Genomic DNA, 7,144 nt, shown 5'->3' with positions numbered 1-7,144 from the left:
GGCATGCAAACACTTTCTCCTTTCTGAAATGTAGCGGGTGGACCTTAAACACATTAATGCCACCAAATGCCTTAAACGTTTCCAATACCAATACCCTGAAAAAGCAAAACAATCTAACTCTAGTTTTCCTTGTTCTCTCTCTCTTCTTTTGCATGATAAATGTCCCTGTCAAGGGGAGCAGCATGTCAAGACCTCCAAGCTTGCTGCCTTGCTGGGTTCCTGCCATCAAAAGGAAAAAGAGGGGGGAGGCATTTGTGGCAATTTACATCTGTGGGGGGGAAGGGAGGGGGGAAATGACAATGGAAGAAGACCAGATCACCAAAGTGGCTTGTACCAGGATCTTCAAGACCATTTGCCCTGAGAATGAAATGTTACCAGCATCACATTGACTGGCTGGGGGACTGGTCATGTAGGGAGGGATTGGGAATTGGAAAGAGTAGCTTTGTAATTTGTGCGGGAATATCAGATTCTATCAGACTTTGCTGCAACCAGTTTCTTTCAGTAAAACTTCATTTGTTTCTACTAAATGGAGGCAGGAGTCTTATTTTTCTGAGAGAGCAAATGGAGGCAGGCTTGACAATTATTATACATTTAATAAATAAGGGGAGAACAGATCCTTTTTCCTTGTGGCATCAACTTTCTGGAATACCTTCCTTAAGACATACCTACACTTTATTATACCCAGGTCTTTGAAGAAACCTTCAGAAAAGATTGAACTAAGGGTTATTTATCCCCATGCCAATAAGCTGGTTTTTGTGTTTCGTTTTTGCTCTGGTGCTTTGTTGTTTAAATCTGTTTTATTAGTAATTTTGAGTTTCCAATAAAATATTTATTTTAACACAAATGTAAAATAATTAGTAGGGAAAGATATATTATGCATTAATGCAAGTGCTCCTAGCAAAGTCACCTAAGGAGAATCTAATTTCTGTTTCCAAATGTGTGGGAAGCTGATCATTGATCTTCCTAAGTTTTCATTTATCTGGCCTGTCTCTGGAAAGTCTCTGTCACTGCTGTTTGGCTGGCACAGTTTTCTGTTGCTCAGTTTGCTAAAACTGCTATGCTACTGGCTGAAAATGAGCAAGGTTACTTAGCAATAAGGTATACATGTAGCAAATACAATAACAAGCAAAGAAATATATTTTTCACTGGTTTTCCCCTTTATTGCAGATTCTGATAAATTCAGATATTTATTTAGATATAATAATATGTATCTAATATACTGTATATATATCAATGTTTTTCAACCTTGACTACTTTAATATATCTTAGACTTTATAATTCATAGGATTAAGTTATTTGGTGCTTTGCAGATAGCAATAAATCTCTAGTGTTCTGGAGGTCAAAGATAGGTGGGTCAGTGTGGAATGCAAAGTTGCTCTGCTGGTTCTACATGATTTTGAGGTAGTGGTGAGAGTTCCCTTGGCTTGGGACATTTTGAGACAGGAGAAGCAGGAAGGCCAGTTTTGGATTGGCAAAACAAAATCAATCCATTTCTCCTTCTGAAAAAAGGGGGAAACTGACTGTTAAATCAGAGGCTGGAGGTCGAGGAAAGGGTTAACAGCTCTTTATTTAGTAATCAGGAACATTAAAAGTGACCAGCTCCCAGGCAGGTAGTGACTTAGAGTAAAAGCGGCTGAAACTGCACCTTTTATATTTTTGTTACCAGCGCTGGGGATTGGTGACAATGTTTCAGGCTTCGCGCCGACACTTTCTATTGGTCGCGTCTGCAGGCTTCTTATTGGTCCCCCCTCGGCTGCCTATTGGTTGCGCCTGCGGGCTTCTTATTGGTCGTGCCTGATCCAATCAGCAATCGCTTTTATTTTAATAACTTGCAAACATAACACCCCTCCCCCATAGGTTGAAATGACTGTCAGTCATTTAGATAGGTTACGTAATCCTGCAACCTGATTGGTGGCTTGGTTTCCCGCCTAGACCTGCGCAGTTCAGTTTGCTGGGAGTTGTCCTCCTGGTCGGCTGGCTCCTGTGCAGCTCCATCCAGGTAAAGGTTGCCTTGGCCTATGGACGTTGATGCAGCCTCACCAACGCTGGCCACCAGGGTTCCAGGACAGCTGCCGCTGGATGCCGGAAGATGGTGCAGTGAGTAGAACGGTTGTTCCTGCTGGTTCCTTGTGGTATAATCTATGGGGAGAATGTCATTGTTATTTTGTGGGAATTCTCCGGGGTGACGCTTCCTAATTTGGTCGATGTGTCTTCGCCAAATTTTCCCGTTGTGGAGCAGGACTGTATATGATTTGGGGCCGGTTCTGCGTTCTATAGTCCCTTCCCTCCATTGGAGGTTGGAGTCAAAGTCTTTGGCATACACTGGATCGCCCGTTTTAAAAGTTCTTTCGGGCTCCGCCGTTGGCTTGTCTTTTTCTTTGGTGTATTCCAGGTGAATTCTGTCCAGCTGGGAATGGAGTTTTCTTCCCATAAGAAGCTCCGCTGGACTTTTCTTGTTGCTGGTCGAAGGGGTAATGTGTTGGGCCATTAAGAACTCATCCAGCTGCTGCTGCCAGTCTCCGGGTGTTGCTCGGTGAAGGGCTTCTTTAGTGAACCCCACCATGCGTTCAGCCCAGCCATTAGTCGCTGCAAAATGGGGTGATGTTAATGCGTGACGGATCCCCCGTTCGGCTAGGAAGACCTCCATCTGTCTGGAGGTCAGTTGTGGGCCGTTGTCGGAGACCAGAAAGTCTGGCAGTCCGTGCATTGAGAAAATTTTCAAAAGTACCTTTATTGTAGCTGCCATTGTAGTTGAGGTCATTAAAACAACCTCCAGCCATTTTGAGTATGCGTCTACTATGATTAGAAACGATTGGCCCGCTAATGGGCCTGCAAAGTCTATATGGATGCGAGACCATGGTCCTTTTGGCGTTTCCCACTCCGTAGGCTTAGTTTTGGGCGGGTCTGGGTGAGTTTGTTGGCACGGATTACATGTTGCTACCCATGTTTCTATTTCCTGATCAAACCCCGGCCACCATAAATGGCTCCTAGCCAGGCTTTTCATTCTTACCATGCCTGGGTGACCAGGATGTAGTAATTTTAACGCTTTCTTTTGTAATTGTTTCGGGACTATTACCCGATCACCCCACAGTATGCAATCTCTTAACACACTTAACTCCATTTGTCTATTTTTGAATGCCTGACATGTCTCCTTCTGTATTTCCTCCGGCTACCCTTTTAGGACCCATTGTTTAACTCGGGACAACACGGGGTCTATATTTGTCTCCCTGGCTATTTCGTCTGCGGTTATTGGGTTCTCCTGCATTTCAATCAATAACACATCCGAGGCTGGAGCTGGGTCTTTACCAGGTCTGCCTGGGGGCATCTGCTCAAGGCATCCGCATGACCAATTTCCTTCCCTCCCCTGTGTTTGAGGACATAATGATAAGCCGCTAAGAAAATTATCCAACGGGTCACCCTTTTGGAGAGAAATGTGGGGGCCTGTCTATCTCCCGCTAAGATTCCTAATAGGGGTTTATGGTCCGTGATTAAGGTAAATGAGCGGCCAAACAAATATCCGTGGAATTTTTTAATGCCTGCAACTAATGCTAGAGCTTCTTTGTCTAATTGAGAATAGTTTCTTTCTGCCGGAGCCAGGGTTTTTGAATAAAATGCAATGGGAGCATCGGTGCCGTCTGGAAATGTATGATTAAGGACGGCTCCTATCCCAAAGGGGGAAGCATCACAGGTTAAGGTTACAGGCATAGTAATATTATACTGTACAAGGACACTGTCTGATGATAATAATTTTTAATGCCTTGAAAGGCGTTGTGTTCGGTGGGTCCCCATGTCCAGACTGTCCCTTGTTTAAGTAGACGATGGAGAGGCTCTGCTACCGTGGCTTTCTGTTTGAGATATATTGAATAGAAGTTAGTAAGCCCAGGAATAATTGCAATTCAGCTTTGTTTGTCGGGATAGGAGCATTTTTTATTGCTAGAACTTTCTCTTCTATTGGGTGGATGCCTTTCTTGTCTACAAAGAAACCCAGAAATTCAACACTGGGGACTGCCCATGAGCACTTATCCGGTTTTATGTGGAGGCCCATTTCCTGGAATTTAGTTACTACTTGTCAGATTCTTTCCCATAATTGGGGGGCTGATGTTGCAGAAATAAATACGTCGTCGAAATATGGCACCACCCTGGGAATTTTGTTTAATAGGCGCTCCATTAGGCTCTGAAAGATGCCGGGGGCGATTGCAACTCCAAATTGTAATCGGGTACATTTAAATGCCCCCCGATGTGTTACTATTGTTTGAAATTCTGCTGTTTCCTCTGAGACAGGTAATTGCTGGTATGCCTGGGCTAAATCGATCTTGGTGAAAATGGAGCCATTTCCTAATGTGTGCAATAAATGTTGCACTACCAGTATTGGGTATGCATTATGTTGCAAAGCTCTGTTAATTGTCGCTTTGTAGTCAGCGCATATATGGACTGAGCCATCTGGTTTTAAAGGAAAGATGATTGGGGTCTCCCATTTAGCATGATCTATTGGTACTAGGATTCCTTGGGCAATTAATTTGTCTAATTGTTGGTCAACCTTTGGCAGCAATGGTAAAGGTGCCCTCTGGGGTTTTAGATGAATTGGGGCCACTGTCGGGTCAAGATTAAATGAGATTGGGGTGCCCTTATACGTGCCCAGCCCTGGTTCAAATACATTAGCAAATTCCCTCAGTTTATCCATTGGGGGTAAGTTTGGGCTGGCAATGGAGTGAATTCCCGTAATGCCCATACCTAGCGGCTGGAACCATTCTAATCCCAACAAAGTGCCTAGGGCCATCTACAACAATTAGCGGCAACATTCCCCTAAATCCTTCACAACATACTGGTACATTGATAGACCCCAATAAAGGAATAGCATTTCCTTGAAAGTCTGAAAGTCCGGAAGTCCAAGGAAGTAATTGTTCTTTTTGAACATGTGGCAAGTATAGGTGAAATTTATGCCACGGCATTATGGAGTTTCAGGATCCCGTGTCAACTTCCATTTTGCAGGGTCAATTGTTAATCAAAAGTGAGGTAAAAAGTTTCCCCTGTGTTGATGAAGAGTTATGGTTAATAGTGGATGGGGAATTACCTTTGCAGAATCCTGAGCAGAAACCGGTAGTCTGTTTGAAGTTCCCGCGGTTATAGGGAGCATTGAAATTTCTGGATGTGGCTGGTTGGCGCTGCCAGGGTTGGGCAAAATCCCCTGGCGATGGTGCTTGGCAAACCTCGGTGATGTGTCCTTTTCTATGGTAACGACGGCAGAGGGCATCCTTGAAGGGGCATCTGGATCGGGCTTGGGAGCCGTTGCAGCCAAAACACGGTGGAAAAGATAGCTGTGGGTTGTTGTATTGTGGTGGGCAGCGAATCTGCAGGCAGTAGTCCTCTTCTGTTGCTGAGTCTGGAGGTTGACCGGTGGTGTCTTCAGTAGTTGTAGGATTGTTTTCGGCCACCTTGTTGACTGTTGGTTCTGAGCATTTGAGTTCAGCGGCAGATGCATCGGAGACTTCAACGGCTTTAACGGCCTTTATGATATCTTGCAAGGAGGCGTCCTCGTCGATGAGGTATTTCTTTTGTAGATTTAAGTTGCTCATACCGAAGATTAGGCAGTCAACTAGTTGTTCCTCTGGGTCTTTGTATTTGCATTTTGCTAGTAAGGCTCGTAGTCGGGTGACAAAGTCATTGATCGACTCGCCTTCAGCCTGTTTCAACTGATGCGGGAGAATTTGTTTCAGCTGATGTGGGCAAGAGTTGTTGGCTGGAAATGGTTTGCGAGTTTTTCCTGCAGGGCCGTCCAGGAGATGCTCTCGATGGATTCTTGATCCCCAAGCATGGTGGCTAGGTTGTAGATCACTGGACCGCAATAGTGAAGGAATATAGCTCGTTTTCTGTTTACCGATGCACCGTCTAGGTTGCTTGCTTGGAGGAAGACACGAAATTTGGACATGTATGCTGTCCACGTATCCTCATCGGGGTTGAAGAAAGGCAAAGCGTGAGGCATTGCCGAAGCCATCTCTGGATGCGAAGGCTCGAACCCCTCGTCGCCACTGTTAAATCAGAGGCTGGAGGTCGAGGAAAGGGTTAACAGCTCTTTATTTAGTAATCAGGAACATTAAAAGTGACCAGCTCGCAGGCAGGTAGTGACGTAGAGTAAAAGCGGCCGAAACTGCACCTTTTATACTTTTGTTACCAGCGCTGGGGATTGGTGACAATGTTTCAGGCTTCGCGCTGACACTTCCTATTGGTCGTGTTTGCAGGCTTCTTATTGGTCCCCCCTCGGCTTCCTATTGGTTGTGCCTGCGGGCTTCTTATTGGTCGTGCCTGATCCAATCAGCAATCACTTTTATTTTAACAACTTGCAAACATAACACTGACCATGCTAATTTCTGCTCTCTGCGCATTTATTTTTAAATATAAAATGTATTTATCTTAAGTCTTACAGAAGGCAGTGGCAAAAAAATGAGAAAAAACAGTATGGGAAAAACAACAATCTTCCTAACAACCAATTTAACAAAACAAATGCAAAAATAAACTTGTGTACATTTTCAGGGAATAACCATGGCTTCAATTCTTTCCTTTTCATGCAAAATTTAATCCAATTAATAAAAACTTCCTTACTTTAGATTTCTTGCTACTTAAGACAAGAAAAATGGAGGGGGGGGGGAAATCTTACCTAGATTTAGTATTGGGCTAGGGATGTCAAACTCAAGGCCCATGGGCTGGATGCAGGGAAGGACAGGCCCATGGTGCCTCAGCCCAGCCCAGGCCGAGTGGGCACTGATCTACAACCTGGTAGTGGCCATCCAGGCTGGAACAGGGCCAGATTTAAATTTACGGGGCTGCACTAGAGCCAGCGAGAACTGCCCCCTCCCCATCTCCTGGGCACATGAAAGGAGACAGAGAGCATGCATGGGGCCTGGCATCCCCAGGGACCATCTTGCCCTGCAGGCTGATTGTGTTCTGAGTGCTTCCCTTTCACCTAGGATGCCGGTATTCACTGCCTCCTTTGCATCTAGGGAACTCCCATGAGTCGGATCTAAGGCCAGGCCCAGGAACCAGTGCTGTCTGTGGCTCAGGTTTGCTACTCGCTCATGTGCGCAGGCTTATTGTTTGAGGGTAGGAATGAAGCCTTCAAGCTGTAGCCATATTTAATATAAAACGTGCT

The sequence above is a fragment of the Erythrolamprus reginae genome, chromosome 1 (assembly GCF_031021105.1).
Source record: "Erythrolamprus reginae isolate rEryReg1 chromosome 1, rEryReg1.hap1, whole genome shotgun sequence".
In the NCBI taxonomy this organism is placed as follows: domain Eukaryota; kingdom Metazoa; phylum Chordata; class Lepidosauria; order Squamata; family Dipsadidae; genus Erythrolamprus; species Erythrolamprus reginae.
Note: the sequence above shows the minus strand (reverse complement) of the source record.